The following is a 17423-nucleotide window of genomic DNA, read 5'->3' as shown; positions in this document are numbered from 1 at the left end:
TGCTGGCAGGAAGGACTGTGATTGGGACTGTGCAGCAGATTCAGGCAGTTTATCCAGCTTCCATGCTAGAGGGTTGCCGCCCTCCACCTCCAGCAACTATGAATCACATCAGAGTTGAAAAGAAACACAGTAATGACAATTTATGGGACCCACCTGTGAATCTGAGCCACCTCAGCGAACCCGAGAAGGAGATAGCTCACCAGATGTTGAGAGAGGAGTCGGCTTCATTCTCAAAAACAGATGATGATATCGGCTGCATAGAGAAACTGCAACTCAGCATATCTCTGAAAGACACTGAACCTGTCGCAAAAACATACCTCTCTGTACCTAAGCCACTTTACAGAGAGATGAAAGATTACTTGCATGACCTCATCGCACAAGGCTGGGTGGAGAAGTCAAACTCACCGTATGCATCACCAGTGGTTTGTGTACGAAAAAAAGATGGAACTCTGCGGCTGTGTATTGACTTCCGTGAAGTGAACAAGAAAACCCTTCCTGATCGCCAACCGATTCCCAGAGTGCAAGACATCATGGATGGCCTAGGTGGAAATTCCTGGTTCTCTCTCTTAGATCAAGGTAAAGCTTACCATCAGGGCTTCATGGCTAAAGAAAGCAGACCTATGACAGCTTTTGTGACACCTTGGGGTCTTTATGAATGGATTCGAATACCCTTTGGTTTGATGAATGCCCCAGCTGCCTTCCAGCGATGTATGGAAGAATGTTTGGAAGGGCTGCGTGATGAGATCTTCATACCATACCTGGATGACACGCTTGTCTTTAGCAAATCATTTGAGGACCATGTTGAGGATGTGAGAACAGTGTTACAGCGACTACGTCAGCATGGGATAAAGTTGAAACCAAGTAAGTGTGAAGTCTTCAAGCGTGAGGTTCGTTATTTAGGACGTATATCTGCAGAGGGCAGCAAAATGGACCCTGCTGATACGCTTGCTGTCAGAGCTTTAAAGGAGAAGAAACCAAAGACTGTGGGAGAGCTGAGAGCTGTCATGGGACTACTGAGCTACAGGGGTGTAACACTAGCAAGCCAAAGACACAATATGAAATGTGCCCTGTCATATAGGTTCACTTTGCTAGTTTTCTGTCTTGTTAATAACGACCCTGGCCTCTTACAAAGTGGTCTTGTATCCTTGTTTTAAGCTTGCCAGTTTGTCATTTTACGACACATAGGCTAACTCAAAGTCTGTCTTCTTGTTTGACATTTTATAAATATGACCACTGATGACTGACTTGTGCTCTTAACTTCTGTAGTTTCTAATACCATACGAACCTGGAAGTGTTTTACAACTTGACAAAGTCAGCTGGTTTAGGTATCATAATATTTTGTTGTAAATCCCCTCGCATAGTTTCGCGCACCTCGCCGTACTTCCGGTGCCAAACTGCGCAGGCGCGTACGATCGCTAACATACGTCATCATTGTGTCAACAGGGTTGAGTAGACACTTTGATGTGTGATGTAACAATCCATAACTCGCTTATAATTAGATTTAGGATTTTCAGATCAAGATTGTGAACAGACAGTCAAATTTATCAGAATAACTATATCCCTTTAACTGAACCCAGAGAAGTCCATCATAGCGAACAGTCATGAAATCAAACAAAAAGAAAGGAAGGAAGGGGAAAACTTTAAAAAGCTCTCAACAGAAAAAGTCTAATCTCAAACAAAGCACAATGGATCCATCTAACATGGAAAAGGAAGCAGCATCTTTATAACGATCAACACAAAGCAGGGGATAATTAATATGGACACAACTTCGTCCCTTTGCAATCATTTGGAAATGGATGATGAAGAGGAACACTTTGCTGAGAAAGTAATGCTACTGAAAAATAGCTTTTGTATTATATTCAAGTCATTCTTTGACAGCCTTACTAAGAGGCAAAAAAATGATTTAAGCAGAGGCATATTGGACATGGAGGGGAAGAAGAAGCTGACCAGCATGTATGCAGATGTGCTGAGATTTTCCGTAGAGACAGTCACTTCATTGTATTTTGATGATATAGTTTGCAACGAGTTGAACTTAGGTTTAGGTCATAGAAGGGCCAGTAAAATCTACAATGAAAAAATGGAACAGAATTTAAAAGGCTCCTTCAGCGAGGCTTTCTGGGAAGTGGTTGGTGCTGACGCATCGATCAGAGTTACTCCCACATTTGCAGAGGCTTTCCTCAATATGTTCACCAATGGCGATGACTCCATTATCTTAAAGGCTATGAAAGATTTAAAACAACCCTTTGTTGTCCATTCTGGTACCTGTGCCAAGTGCCCAAACTGCAGAGCATGCAGAGGGGTGTTCAAAGGTGTCATAAGGACATTGAAAGATGTTCTCAAAAGCCTTTGCAAACAAATTGACACTTCAAGGAGCCACAGAAATGCAGATATCAAAAGTGAAGTCCCAGAGAAGAAGTCAGTCAATTGGCGGAGCAATGAAAAGATCGACACAGAGCAGGGGATAATTAATATGGACACAACTCCGTCCCTTTGCAATCATTTGGAAATGGATGAACTTTATGAGTTTGCTAATACAGAGGAAAGCTTTGTTGAGCAAGAAGCAGAGAAGAAGTCAAAGTGGTGGAGCATCTTCATCAAACAGAAAAAGAATAATGTGCAGCCAACTATTTCTGAAGAACAAGTCAGAGTCAAGTCAAATAGGTGGAGCTGGTTTAAGAAACTGAGGATGAATAAAGTGCAGCAAGTTGGAGTCAAGTCAAATAAGGGCAAGAAGAAGGAGGAGAAAAATACTCCAGAGCGATTCCTCTGTTGCTGTGACTGCGAAGTCTTGGAATAGCCCCCCCTCTATACCTCACCAACCGTTCATTTTCTCCCCTTTTATCTCCCCCTTTAGCTCCACCCCCTCCCCAAACCTTTCACTTTATCACCTTATTCCCTCAGTTCTATAAAAACTGAAGCTGATAAAGTTGATTGTTGAAATTATAAATAGTGCACAACAACTGCACAACTTATTGAAAAGTAATTAATATTAGACCCTAGCTTTCCCTTTTCTACCTTTTAATCCTTGTCTCTCTTATTTAGGTTTACTCCGGGTGCTCCGGTTCCCCTAACACGAATTCTTAATTCGACTATAAAAAAAAATCCAATTTGAAAAAGAATAAATAAAGTAATTGACTTGAACCAGAAAATGACATGGAAAAAGTGATTATTTGCAAGTTATCTTAGGTTGACTGTTTTTTTCAGAGTTGATCTATGCCACCCACCATTCTGATGTAGGCTACTACACAATGTCTTCTGTTTCTGTCAAAAGAAATCAAAACATTTTAACCCTAACAATATACTGTCTCCCAATTTGGTGTCTTACTACAATTTAACTTTTGTAATGGAACTTTTAATCTTTTCCTGTATATTATATTAATTGAAATGTCTTTGTTGCCATTTAACAGGGGATCCAGCCAGAGTCAGTGGATGAGATGGTGGTTCGGAAACCAAAATTGAAGTTGGTGTCAAATCAGGTGTAAAATCCACCTTGTATGCAGCATATTCAGGTGAGTCAACCATATGAATGTTATTCTAAACATCTAGGATAGGATAGGATAGGATAATACTTTATTGATCCCCAGAGGGGAAATTCGGGCGTTACAGCAGCACAGACAAGAAAGCTCAAATACACATTAAACAGAATAGATGAGATAAATAAAAATAAAAATAAAAAATAAAAACAGGGGGTATATACAGTACAAAAATGAATGTTGAAGTTAACTGGGGGGAATTGAGAATTGAAACAGTATTTGAAGAGAATGACAAGATAAAGTGACAAGTGATGATTAAAGTGACTTGGTATGATAAATAAATGGTATAATATAGTGCAATATGAACAATATAGTGTAATATAATGAAATGTTATATAATATAGACTAGTATAATAATAAATATATAGAATGTACAGTATATATGTATATATATCTATGTATATACGCACACACCTTGAGGATCCTGGGACTGATGTTGTCTGGTCCACTGGCTTTTCTGATGTGGAGTCTGGAGAGTTCTCTTTGTACCTGGCTGGTAGTAAGAGTGAGAGTGGGACAGTGAGCGGGGTGAGGGTGAGGGTGGGCTGTCCTTTGAAGCTGCTGATGAGGAGCTGAGAGAGGGGGGGGAGGTGGTCAGGACCTTGATGGGAGGAAGAGGAAGAGCAGAGTCTCCAGCAGAGGTGTGCAAACAATTGCAGTTGGCAGTTCTATTAAAAACACACAAAATATAACTGATGAATCCTCATATAATCTTGTGTGGTGGGGCCCCTTCCTGACCCGGGTGTGATGTCTGTTGGAGAGAAATTGAAAGACATTTAGCCACAGCTGGGGATCTGTAAGATTCTTCATGGACTTGAGGAACTCACCATGGTGGAGTCCAAATTTGGTCTTGTGCCCTTTGGATCAGTTCTATCATACCAGTGCCCCTTAGAGGCTACTAGGGAAATAATGAAACATCCAAATGCCCCAGAATTCCCTCTGCTGCCTGTTGAAGGCTACAGGTTTCTAGCTGACTTTGAGTTTACTGCTGACTATGAGCAGCATTACCACCTTGAGAGCCTAAAGGTGTCTCACGAACTCTCTGCTGCCATAGAAGCTGAGACCAGGCAACAGTCTGTCAGCCCGCTGTGGGTCTCAGTACGAAAGCCAAGAGTGACTGCCAGCAGGTTCAGGGAGGCATGTCATGTACGTGGTGAGTTCTCAGCAAAAGCCCTGGCAGCGCATATTCTTAAAGGAGCGCCACAGACCCTGGCAATGAAAAGGGGTCTGAAGCAGGAGCCTGACATAATAAAACAGTTTTCTGATTTGTTTAATTTGTCTTCATTGTGCACCCTGATGCACCTCACCTTGGTGTCAGCCCAGATGGCAAAGTTTTTGACCCGACTGAAACTCCACCATTTGGACTGGTGGAAGTGAAATGCTGCAGTACCGATTCTGTTGCTGAGGTTAAGCACCTAACACCAGTCAGAGGTCAGGCCACACTTAAAAAGGGTCATAAATATTACTGGCAGGTTCAGGGCCAACTTGCCATCAGCGGACTGGAGTGGTGTGACTTTGTAACTGACACGCACACACACAGATCTCACAGTTCAGAGGGTCTGGAGGGATGAAGACACCATTCGTTCAATGAGGCAGCAGCTTGACATGTTCTATTACAACATCTATATGGATGTGTTTCTCAAGTCCAAACATTGAGTACTGTATGTGCTATCAATGCAGTTTATGAATTGTTGAGTGAAAAATCATAACCTTGTAAATAAGACTGTTTAATTAATGTTAAATGAAATGTTTACATGTGCCTTTTAATGAATTAAAACTAAAATGTATTTGTGTAACTGACTACAGTTCTGTTTTTTATGCTGCACTAAATAGTTATTCTACTTGACATGCTGTGATCCCATTTTAGATAAAAATGAGGAATATGTGATGTGAGGGTCTGTGTTTACTTCTTTTTTATTCAAATGTTAATCTCTTGACTTTGTAATGTAAATAAGTAACATATCATACACAAAATAATGAACATCACATATATACAATTCATGTGTTAATCTCTTGATTTGTAATGTAAATAACATATAAACAAAATAATATACATTACAGATATACAATTCATGTATACATTACATTTGATTAATTGTCATTAATAACTGGGGAATGTGCTAAATCCAACCAGCTAGACAGGCTTGTCACCTTTGATGTCCAGGGGGCCTTGGTAGTTCGTCAACAGGCAGCAAACTGCCCATAGTTGGTTGATGGAGCCGGCCAAGGAGAGAGGAACAACCCCATCCCAGATATGGTATTCCTTGACACGTCGTATTATCCTCTCCACCAACACTCTCAGGCAGGCAATAGCTTGAGTTTTTCCAGTGTCTGATGTGCTGAGCTGAGGGGCGGTTTTTAGTGGGGGGATGATCAGTGATGCCCCTACCTCTGCCAGCATATCCTCAATTAAAAACCCTTTGTCATTTATTATAAGACATTTGTTTTCTATTGAACCCCGTGAAGTCATGGAGTCTGTGGACAGTGTCAGCTTCACACCAAAAAATTTAAGTATTAGAAAAAATAGTGTTTAAGACTGGCATCTATTATGATGAGCTGCAGCTACCTTGTTCAATATTATTCCTGCAGATGTGGCTAATAACAAAAAAAACACCCTGAACTGTCACATGTAGTTAACTGTACATTTTGTCTTGTCTGAGGCATTAATTGAACACCTTTGTATTTCTCCTATAGACACAGTGTGGATTATTGGTGACTGGTCCGTCGAGGTGCCCAGAGAGCTGCAGAGACAGAGGAAGAAACCTGAGCTTCAACAACATCTGCATTTGTTGGTTCTTCTGGGGTGGATTTCGGTTGCTTCTCTTCAACAGCTCGCTGTGAGGGAGGTCTCCCCCGGATGGCCTGAGTGATGACACCCACAGACTGAGAGCTGAGACGTGTTTTAAGCCTCTTGACAAACCGTTACACCGCGCCCGCCTGTCAAGCTGGTCAGCTACACGCCTTATTGTGAATAACTCTTATCCTTCATCAAATCAAAACTGATGAGTCATCAAAACATTCACCCCCCGTACAGTGTGTGTCGATCGAGACATGAGCTAATCACACCTATTTGTTTGTTTTGTACCAAGCTGTAAACATGTTAATCTCTGCTATAAAAACAGACTTTTTTTAATGTTGTTTTTCAGATTAAATAAATATTTCTATATAAATGCACTCCTTTATGTCTACTTATGAGTATACATTTCAGATTTGAAATGACAAGACTAAAATGTGCATTAATGCTCAACTCAATAGCTTAGGGAAGGAAGTCTACTTTTACACAACTTTTTATTCTTTTGATAAATACTAATGCAGTTCATTTCTTAAAATGGGATGGAACAGAGTCATTGCAAAATGATGACCTTAAACACAGCCCCATTCTTAAATCAATATACATGGAGAGTAAATAAGATCAATAACTTGTGAATAAAAGCACAGTTAAAAATGATTTAGAAATGTAGTCTTCCCAGATCAATATCACATAATATCAACTTCTCCCATCTAAACTGGACAAAGGGTTTTAAAATGGGAAGAAAATGGTTTGATTGCAAGTTGTTTGGAGGAGATCTATTTTTATTTGAACAGCTGAAGCATGAATACAGTCTTCCAAGGTGCAAACCCTCCTCCTCCTCCTGAAGCTTGTGGAGCTCCTTGATGTACTGCTGTCTTATCTGCTGGCGATCTTCTCTCACCAGAACTTTGACTGTTGAAATGTCATTCTGAAGAAGCTCGAACATGTGACACGGATCCAGGAGAACATGGACTTTTAGTGAGGGGTCTTCAGGATGGCAAAGAAAGAGAGAAAATATCAGTTATTCATTAAATCATTTTTTTTGTTCTCATCTATTTTTCTGTATTCATCTGTGTGTAAGATTACATTTATAAATTCAACAGTGTACTACCCAGACAACAAAGGTCCAGTATTCAGGTAATCAACATCTATTCAAAGTTAAGAAGATAAACCTTATTGTAATCATTCTATTTTCAGCTCTCTCACTCACTCACACAATGATATTCCACATCAAATGATCTCAGATTTTGGGTGAGGAAAAATTAAGCAGCTTATTGTGGATAGTACTTCATCTTAACATGAAACAAATATAACCTGAATTATTTAAATCATTAACAGGTCCCAACTCTCTGTGCTTTAGTACAGAACATACAGTAACTCATTTATTATTAACATGAGCTCAGTACATGGCTGTATTCTTCAAACAATTTCTTATACTTTATATCTATGTGCTTTATATCTTATTTTCATTCCATATGTTATTTATATTTTATATTTCTACTGCTATATTCTGTAAATGAGTTCAGTGAAAATTAATATGGTTATTAATATAGTTACACAGTACACATTGCTGCGAGAGCTAAAAGCACTGCTAGGGAGAGTCAGGATGGGATAGGATGTGGGTAATGGAGAGAGAGAAATAGGAGAGGAGGACAACAGCAAACACAGATGCAGAAGCAGGTCAGGTCAGAAAAGCACATTTCCTTAGAAATAGGCCTCATTTCTATTCTTCTGTGCTTTGTAGACAGGACATCAAGCACAGAGGCACTGATCCAGAGTGGCTGAGAATGCCTCAAAGACTTGGCTGTACCACACACAGCATGGTAAGTTACATTTTTACCTGCATCATTTGTTCTATCATGAATAATCTTTTTTTCCCCCCATTTTCTTTCTTATTTCCTTAGCTACTTGTTATTATATGTGATCTTATTGTGTTGTGCATAATTCAATCACAAAAAAAGAATAAATTAACAGGTATATCTGTGGATATTTAGCTAATTTGATCAATGATTGCTTTACTTTTTAGGGATGTTTTGTTGACTGTGCTGCAAATAAGAAAGGCAGGGCAAAGAGAGCTTTTCTTGAGGTCGGAGTGACTGTATACAGAAAAGATTACTTGGAACGGCACGTCACTGAAGCACCACCAGGAGAGCATCAGATGTCAGGCCTCTTGTTTCATCTGGTGGGTTCTGATTTCAACAGCCGTTTTGTAATAACTTCAGTATATTCAAATCCATTTTTAATAACTTTGTCATTTACAGGCATCTCAATGATGGATTCCTCTGAGCCAACTGTTGTTTTAGAGCACGAGGCAATCATTGGTGGGTTCAAGGGCCTTTACTGGCTCATAAAAAAGTAACTGGCCCCCCACACAAACTACCCAAAGCTGTTGAGCCTGGCTGAGCTTCTAGGATGTAACTATTTCAAGAGATTAAAGGTAAAGGTCCCCTAGCCATAATTTCAAATTTAATTCAATCTTAACATTAATGAATACATTTTTTAAGTATTTTATATTTTACTTTTCCCAACGTCAGATTGACCAGAGGAATAATTATAGATCTCATCGTATCATTGACGGAATGCTTGAGATCTTAGCAGGAGTCATCGAGGAGCCGACTTCCAGGCTAGCACTGATGTCTCTATGTCCAGACTGCTTCATTTGCATGTCTGCTATAGGACCATTTATTTTGTCTGATTTTAGAATTGCATACATCCTTGGTCCGAATGAACTTTTAATACTAAATACTTGCCTTTGCTTTCTCTCAGATACCTGGATAAAGAGGGACATGTGTTCAGTCAATTCCTGGACTTGGTCTCTATTGACGATGGCAAAGCAGACTCTGTGTTGTGACAGCCATCAAGGATGTAATCTTGAGGAAGGGCCTCCCAACAGAGAAACTCTATGGACTTGGGACTGAGGGGGCAGCCGTGATGACAGGTAAATATTTAATGCCTATGTGAGCTTGTTTTGTCTGTTGTATCCCATGCTTGTCACTCATTGATTTTATATACATTTTGGCGGCGTGTGAATGGGGTCCCTATTCAATGGGGGTGAATAGGGACCACCTTTAAGAACTTCATTTATTTTTCAGAAACAGTGCAAATCGTACTGCAACACTCGGGGCAGCATCGGCTACCCTGGGTGTCAGTGATCTGAAAATAAAGGTAATAGTTATTTGATACCATTGTAGTTATCTTCTGTCTATTCATAACTAATCATTCTGTCCTTTATTGCAACATTTTCAGGAAGTGAAGGATACAAGCTGGCTCTTTCAGCACAGGGTCATCGAGACCCTACTGAGGAACTTGAGTGCATTCCTTGGAGCCTTGGCAGAGGAGGCAGAGATGAGAAGATGTCCAGTGGCAAAGGGACCCTACACATTCTGTGCTACATACAGATAAAGCGGCAGCAGTTTACCTCCAGGCTGATGTTTTGCCCCACCTCGCATGTCTGTCCAAAATCTTTCAAAAAGCAAATGTCAACTTTTTACAAATCAAGGAGCAGGTAAGCTTAATGTGTTTATTATCTATATTATCATCTATTTATTCAAATCTGTTTGATTTCACACATTGAAATGAGGGTTGTTTGCAGGTCTGACCAATACTTAACAGCATCTTTTCTTTTTTATATATAGGTTCCTGTCACAATTCAGTCTCTGGCTGGACAGACTCCACTCCCTGGATCATGCCTGCCTCGCCTCCATCAGGACCTCGATGATCCCCAAGGACTCGGAGCCAGCACGAGGAGGAGAGGAATAGGAGAGGGCGAGATGTCATGAAGCGCTGAGGGAGGAGCAGTGAGCCAGAACCCAGCGAGAGGTAAATGTCCAATTTTGAAACTATGAATGAGAGAAAATGGAATTTATACTCCTGAATAGACTATGGCCTGGCCCTTAATGACGGAGGTAACAGTGGGTGTAGGCTCTTTCTTAAAATATGTTGATTTATTCATTGTAGGTCATCCACCCTTACATAACTGGCCTGGAAACACACCTGGAGAGGAGGTTTCATGATCTGGACATTCTTGGGGCCTTCAGTATCTTGGGACCCGCACCGCAATCAACCACTCTACAAGATGATACAATCAACATCTCTCATCTGCGGACTCTTGCCAGGAAATGTTGCCCTGAACATGAGAATGAGGTCCTGCAGGAGTGGTCCTCGTTCAAAAATCATGTCCTTCCTGGGGCATTCACGGTGGGTCAATTAAGCTGATTCTGACTACAATCAACTACAGTTCACAATACACACACATAGACTAATGCCTTGGTAAACCAAATGTTGTTTCAAGAACAATAACCAGGAGATCATGAGTCTGCTGGCAAGCGAGTTTGATGAGTGGACCAACCTCTACCCCTGTCTGAGCCTCCTTGCAGGCATTGCACTTGTTTTACCCGTTTCCTGTGTCAATTACAACGTGATTTCTCAACGGTGAACAGGGTAAGAGCATGACCTTGAACAGGACAACAAATAATCATGCATTTTCTTCATATTAGTGCAGTTTGTGGTATTTTCTTTGCTTTATCCTCAGGTGAAAACAGACCTGAAACCAGCTTCAAGGTGAACACCTGGCTGCCTGCCTGAGGATCTCCATAAACGGACCCCATCCTGAGGCCTTCTCATGTAATAGGGCATTGGAATATTTTTTCAGAAAGCCCCATAAAATAAAATGTTCAAACACATCTTGCAAACTTTGCAACAAGTAGGCTGTGGAGCAGTCAAATGAGCGCTCTGTATATAATTTGAAAGTAAGGCACAACTGGCTTTCTGTCAGGCTGTCACAGTCTGTAGTAAGATGCCAAAGGGGAAACATGTTATGCTATTATTTGGATTTATTATTTATATTTATTTATGTTATATTTGAATAAACAAATCTAATACCCCGATCTTATGTACATTCTATTATTATTATTATTATTGTTATGTATGCACTCGGAAACACTGGGCAGGTACTATACTGTACTATATACTATAAAATGAATGTACAACTTCAGGACATAATTCAGTAAACTTACCCATGTCCCTCCGGCTTGTGTCACTCACATGCTCCATCATTTCTACATTTGATTTTATACAGAAAATGATTAAACTGTTTCCCCTGTATTAGAGAAGCCTGCATGTTTTATGACGCTTCCTCTTGTTTCCGTGCAGCAGATTCTTCAGAGGACCCATTCAGCTCCCGTCAGGATGAATCCTCAGAGGGCGGGAGTCACAACTTTGTGGTGGAGGGTCTCCTCCAGGGGACCAGAGATTTAAGCATCACACCCAGAGACAACCAGGGGGACGTGTTTAGCAGGAAGGCCCGTTCTTTCATCACAGAGGAGATCCTGGAAGCCCTTCGCAAGGCTGACCGCAAGGGCCGGGACGTGGTGGTGGGCCTGTCCAACGCCTGCTGCAAGTGGGGCTGCAGCAAGAGCGAGATCAGCTCCCTTTGCTGAGAGACCCCCACACCCTTCATGTGAGAGGGAAGACACAGGCAGACGAATATGTGTACAACACACATTTATACATCCGCACTTCTGTTTCACTCTTTATAAATCAATCAAATGTCTTCAGTGAAACTGTTAAACAAAAGTTTAAATTGTTGTTTTATTTTGAGTCTGAATGAATGGAAAGGGCTGCTTGTGTCCATAAAGTTTCTGTGTAATTTCTGTGAAATAAAACTCATTTTTGGCTTTTTACATATCATTCAGTTGTTTTTACCTTCTTATATTTTGCTCGACTGTCTGAAATGTGAGCACTAAGCAACATTTAGCAAAGTTACAGTGGCAAGAAAAAAACTGCGTTTAGGAGTCAGAAACCGCAAGCAGAACCGGACTCATGTTGAACGGACGTCTGCTGAAACTACGCTGGGCTCAAAGGCTTTAAATATTTAGGCTGGGCTCGTAAACTGGGATAGAGGGAGATGTAGAAAGAAAGAGATGGATAGAAACAAACAGAGCATCAACAACAACAATGAATACAACAGACGTGACTCTCAAGATTATGTATGTTATTAATCTTGTGTTTGTATAATTCCTTATACACACCAGTAGTTTGCGTGATAGAAATTCATACCACCACTATTTTACTGACAGTGCTTTGTGTTGTTGTTGTTGTTGTTAAGGCTATTCTAAGTTTCATGGTAAGTAAAAGTACTTCATAGTACCTGTGCATGTAGTCTAAGAAGTACTAAGTCCAACCATATCAGAATCATTGTGTACTTATGGAGGAAAATGTTTTTACAAGACATCAAAGTCAGAAAAAAAGGCTCATTATAGTGATTTATAAGGGACTTTGACAGTGGATTTCTCAGAAAGCACACAGTAAAAGTACTTCATAGTACCTGTGCAATATCAGAATCACTGTTTACTTAGGTAAGAAAATATATATAATTATTGTTTTCTCCAAAAAAACTGTTTTGTTTTGTTTTTTAATTGTGAACACCTTATTTTGAAAAACGGAAGTTACCGCAGACTCGCAGTATTATTCTCACACTAACTTCCCCGACCTCCGAAGCTATTCCCTGAACAGTATTGTGTTTACTCCCGTTTCATACACGTGTATCTCATAGTCAGTTTTATGGTAAGACCTAGACATTTAGCACTTGACTTCATCGCTCTCTCTGTCTGTTCCTCCTGCTCGCTCTGGAGTCCGGAGCATTTACCATAAAGATCAGAATACGTGGGCACTTGAAATTTAGGGGCGGCTCACTTCACCATGTAAACTCGAGGAGCGGCTGACTTCTTGTTTGACATTTTATAAATATGACCACTGATGACTGACTTGTGCTCTTAACTTCTGTAGTTTCTAATACCATACGAACCTGGAAGTGTTTTACAACTTGACAAAGTCAGCTGGTTTAGGTATCATAATATTTTGTTGTAAATCCCCTCGCATAGTTTCGCGCACCTCGCCGTACTTCCGGTGCCAAACTGCGCAGGCGCGTACGATCGCTAACATACGTCATCATTGTGTCAACAGGGTTGAGTAGACGCTTTGATGTGTGACGTAACAATCCATAACTCGCTTATAATTAGATTTAGGATTTTCAGATCAAGATTGTGAACAGACAGTCAAATTTATCAGAATAACTATATCCCTTTAACTGAACCCAGAGAAGTTCATCAAAGCGAACAGTCATGAAATCAAACAAAAAGAAAGGAAGGAAGGGGAAAACTTCAAAAAGCTCTCAACAGAAAAAGTCTAATCTCAAACAAAGCACAATGGATCCATCTAACATGGAAAAGGAAGCAGCATCTTTAGCTCCTAGAGACAAAAATGATATGGTGAAAGAAGACGAGGAAGCATTAATTACCCCAGAAGAATATACCGAATGGCTAATCCAGGATGCAATGAAGACGGCCTTCGAAGGCCTCCAAGAGATAAAAGAGAAAGAAGCCATGTGGGAAGCCGAAGGTATAGACTATGAAGAATACTGCCGGAGGTTGGATGAGTATTATGATGAGTATTATTCAGCCCGTGAGATGGAAGCTGAAAATCTAACAAAGTGTAAGGCTAGGTTTCTTATTTGGAGGAAAAATAAATCAGAGAAAGAGAAAGTTCCTGCAACTTCGTCCTCCACCGATTCAATTGTGAAGCCTGAGGTCATGGTGGAAGAACATAGTAGAAATAACACACCACCTTCTGCAGAGGTTAGAGAGATGAGATTTAGCTCTCCCCTTCCTAAAGATTCATCTCCATCCACCTCAATGTGCTCCAGTGAGGTTGTAACGATCGACACAAAGCAGGGGATAATTAATTTGGACACAACTCCGTCCCTTTGCAATCATTTGGAAATGGATGAACTTTTTGAGTTTGCTAATACAGAGGAAAACTTTGCTGAGCAAGAAGACCCGAGCTCTGCCCTTGTGGAAGCAGCATCTTTAGCACCTAGAGACAATTCCTCTACCCAGACTGATGCTCCTGTCCAAGACAAGACCAAGGATATGTGTAGAGAATCTGAAGAGAAGAATGACAAAAATTATATGGTGGAAGAAGAAGAGGAAGCAGAAATTGACGCAGATGAATATGCCGTATGGCTCCTCCAGGACGCAATGAAGACGGCCTTAGAAGGCCTCCAAGAGATAGACGAGAAAGAAGCCATGTGGGAAGCCAAAGGCATAGACTATGAAGAATACTGCCGGAGGTTGGATGAGTATTCTGATGAGTATTTTTCAGCCCGCGACATGGAAGCTGAAAATCAAACAGAGTGTAAGGCTAGGTTTCTTATTTGGAAGCAAAATGAATCAGAGAAAGAGAAAGTTCCTTCAACTTCGTCCTCCACCGATTCATTTGTGAAGCCTGAGGTCATGGTGGAAGAACATGTTAGAAATAACACACCACCTTCTGCAGAGGTTAGAGAGATGAGATTTAGCTCTCCCCTTCCTAAAGATTCATCTCCATCCACCTCAATGTGCTCCAGTGAGGTTGTAACGATCGACACAAAGCAGGGGATAATTAATTTGGACACAACTCCGTCCCTTTGCAATCATTTGGAAATGGATGAACTTTTTGAGTTTGCTAATACAGAGGAAAACTTTGCTGAGCAAGAAGACCCTAGCTCTGTCCTTGTGGAAGCAGCATCTTTAGCACCTAGAGACAATTCCTCTACCCAGACTGATGCTCCTGTCCAAGACAAGACCAAGGATATGTGTAGAGAATCTGAAGAGAAGAATGACAAAAATTATATGGTGGAAGAAGAAGAGGAAGCAGAAATTGACGCAGATGAATATGCCGTATGGCTCCTCCAGGACGCAATGAAGACGGCCTTAGAAGGCCTCCAAGAGATAGACGAGAAAGAAGCCATGTGGGAAGCCAAAGGCATAGACTATGAAGAATACTGCCGGAGGTTGGATGAGTATTCTGATGAGTATTTTTCAGCCCGCGACATGGAAGCTGAAAATCAAACAGAGTGTAAGGCTAGGTTTCTTATTTGGAAGCAAAATGAATCAGAGAAAGAGAAAGTTCCTTCAACTTCGTCCTCCACCGATTCATTTGTGAAGCCTGAGGTCATGGTGGAAGAACATGTTAGAAATAACACACCACCTTCTGCAGAGGTTAGAGAGATGAGATTTAGCTCTCCCCTTCCTAAAGATTCATCTCCATCCACCTCAATGTGCTCCAGTGAGGTTGTAACGATCGACACAAAGCAGGGGATAATTAATATGGACACAATTCCGTCCCTTTGCAATCATTTGGAAATGGATGATGAAGAGGAACACTTTGCTGAGAAAGTAATGCTACTGAAAAATAGCTTTTGTATTATATTCAAGTCATTCTTTGACAGCCTTACTAAGAGGCAAAAAAATGATTTAAGCAGAGGCATATTGGACATGGAGGGGAAGAAGAAGCTGACCAGCATGTATGCAGATGTGCTGAGATTTTCCGTAGAGACAGTCGCTCCACTGTATTTTCATGATATCGTTTGCAACGAGTTGAACTTAGGTTTAGGTCATAGAAGGGCCAGTAAAATCTACAATGAAAAAATGGAACAGAATTTAAAAGGCTCCTTCAGCGAGGCTTTCTGGGAAGTGGTTGGTGCTGACGCATCGATCAGAGTTACTCCCACATTTGCAGAGGCTTTCCTCAATATGTTCACCAATGACGATGACTCCATTATCTTAAAGGCTATGAAAGATTTAAAACAACCCTTTGTTGTCCATTCTGGTACCTGTGCCAAGTGCCCAAACTGCAGAGCATGCAGAGGGGTGTTCAAAGGTGTCATAAGGACATTGAAAGATGTTCTCAAAAGCCTTTGCAAACAAATTGACACTTCAAGGAGCCACAGAAATGCAGATATCAAAAGTGAAGTCCCAGAGAAGAAGTCAGTCAAGTGGCGGAGCAATGAAAAGATCGACACAGAGCAGGGGATAATTAATATGGACACAACTCCGTCCCTTTGCAATCATTTGGAAATGGATGATGAAGAGGAACACTTTGCTGAGAAAGTAATGCTACTGAAAAATAGCTTTTGTATTATATTCAAGTCATTCTTTGACAGCCTTACTAAGAGGCAAAAAAATGATTTAAGCAGAGGCATATTGGACATGGAGGGGAAGAAGAAGCTGACCAGCATGTATGCAGATGTGCTGAGATTTTCCGTAGAGACAGTCGCTCCACTGTATTTTCATGATATCGTTTGCAACGAGTTGAACTTAGGTTTAGGTCATAGAAGGGCCAGTAAAATCTACAATGAAAAAATGGAACAGAATTTAAAAGGCTCCTTCAGCGAGGCTTTCTGGGAAGTGGTTGGTGCTGACGCATCGATCAGAGTTACTCCCACATTTGCAGAGGCTTTCCTCAATATGTTCACCAATGACGATGACTCCATTATCTTAAAGGCTATGAAAGATTTAAAACAACCCTTTGTTGTCCATTCTGGTACCTGTGCCAAGTGCCCAAACTGCAGAGCATGCAGAGGGGTGTTCAAAGGTGTCATAAGGACATTGAAAGATGTTCTCAAAAGCCTTTGCAAACAAATTGACACTTCAAGGAGCCACAGAAATGCAGATATCAAAAGTGAAGTCCCAGAGAAGAAGTCAGTCAAGTGGCGGAGCAATGAAAAGATCGACACAGAGCAGGGGATAATTAATATGGACACAACTCCGTCCCTTTGCAATCATTTGGAAATGGATGATGAAGAGGAACACTTTGCTGAGAAAGTAATGCTACTGAAAAATAGCTTTTGTATTATATTCAAGTCATTCTTTGACAGCCTTACTAAGAGGCAAAAAAATGATTTAAGCAGAGGCATATTGGACATGGACGGGAAAAAGAAGCTGACCAGCATGTATGCAGATGTGCTGAGATTTTCCGTAGAGACAGTCGCTCCACTGTATTTTCATGATATCGTTTGCAACGAGTTGAACTTAGGTTTAGGTCATAGAAGGGCCAGTAAAATCTACAATGAAAAAATGGAACAGAATTTAAAAGGCTCCTTCAGCGAGGCTTTCTGGGAAGTGGTTGGTGCTGACGCATCGATCAGAGTTACTCCCACATTTGCAGAGGCTTTCCTCAATATGTTCACCAATGGCGATGACTCCATTATCTTAAAGGCTATGAAAGATTTAAAACAACCCTTTGTTGTCCATGCTGGTACCTGTGCCGAGTGCCCAAAC

Source organism: Labrus bergylta, chromosome 16 (genome assembly GCF_963930695.1).
Source record: "Labrus bergylta chromosome 16, fLabBer1.1, whole genome shotgun sequence".
In the NCBI taxonomy this organism is placed as follows: Eukaryota; Metazoa; Chordata; class Actinopteri; order Labriformes; family Labridae; genus Labrus; species Labrus bergylta.
The sequence above is the reverse complement of the archived record's forward strand: the minus strand, read 5'-3'. Positions refer to the sequence as shown.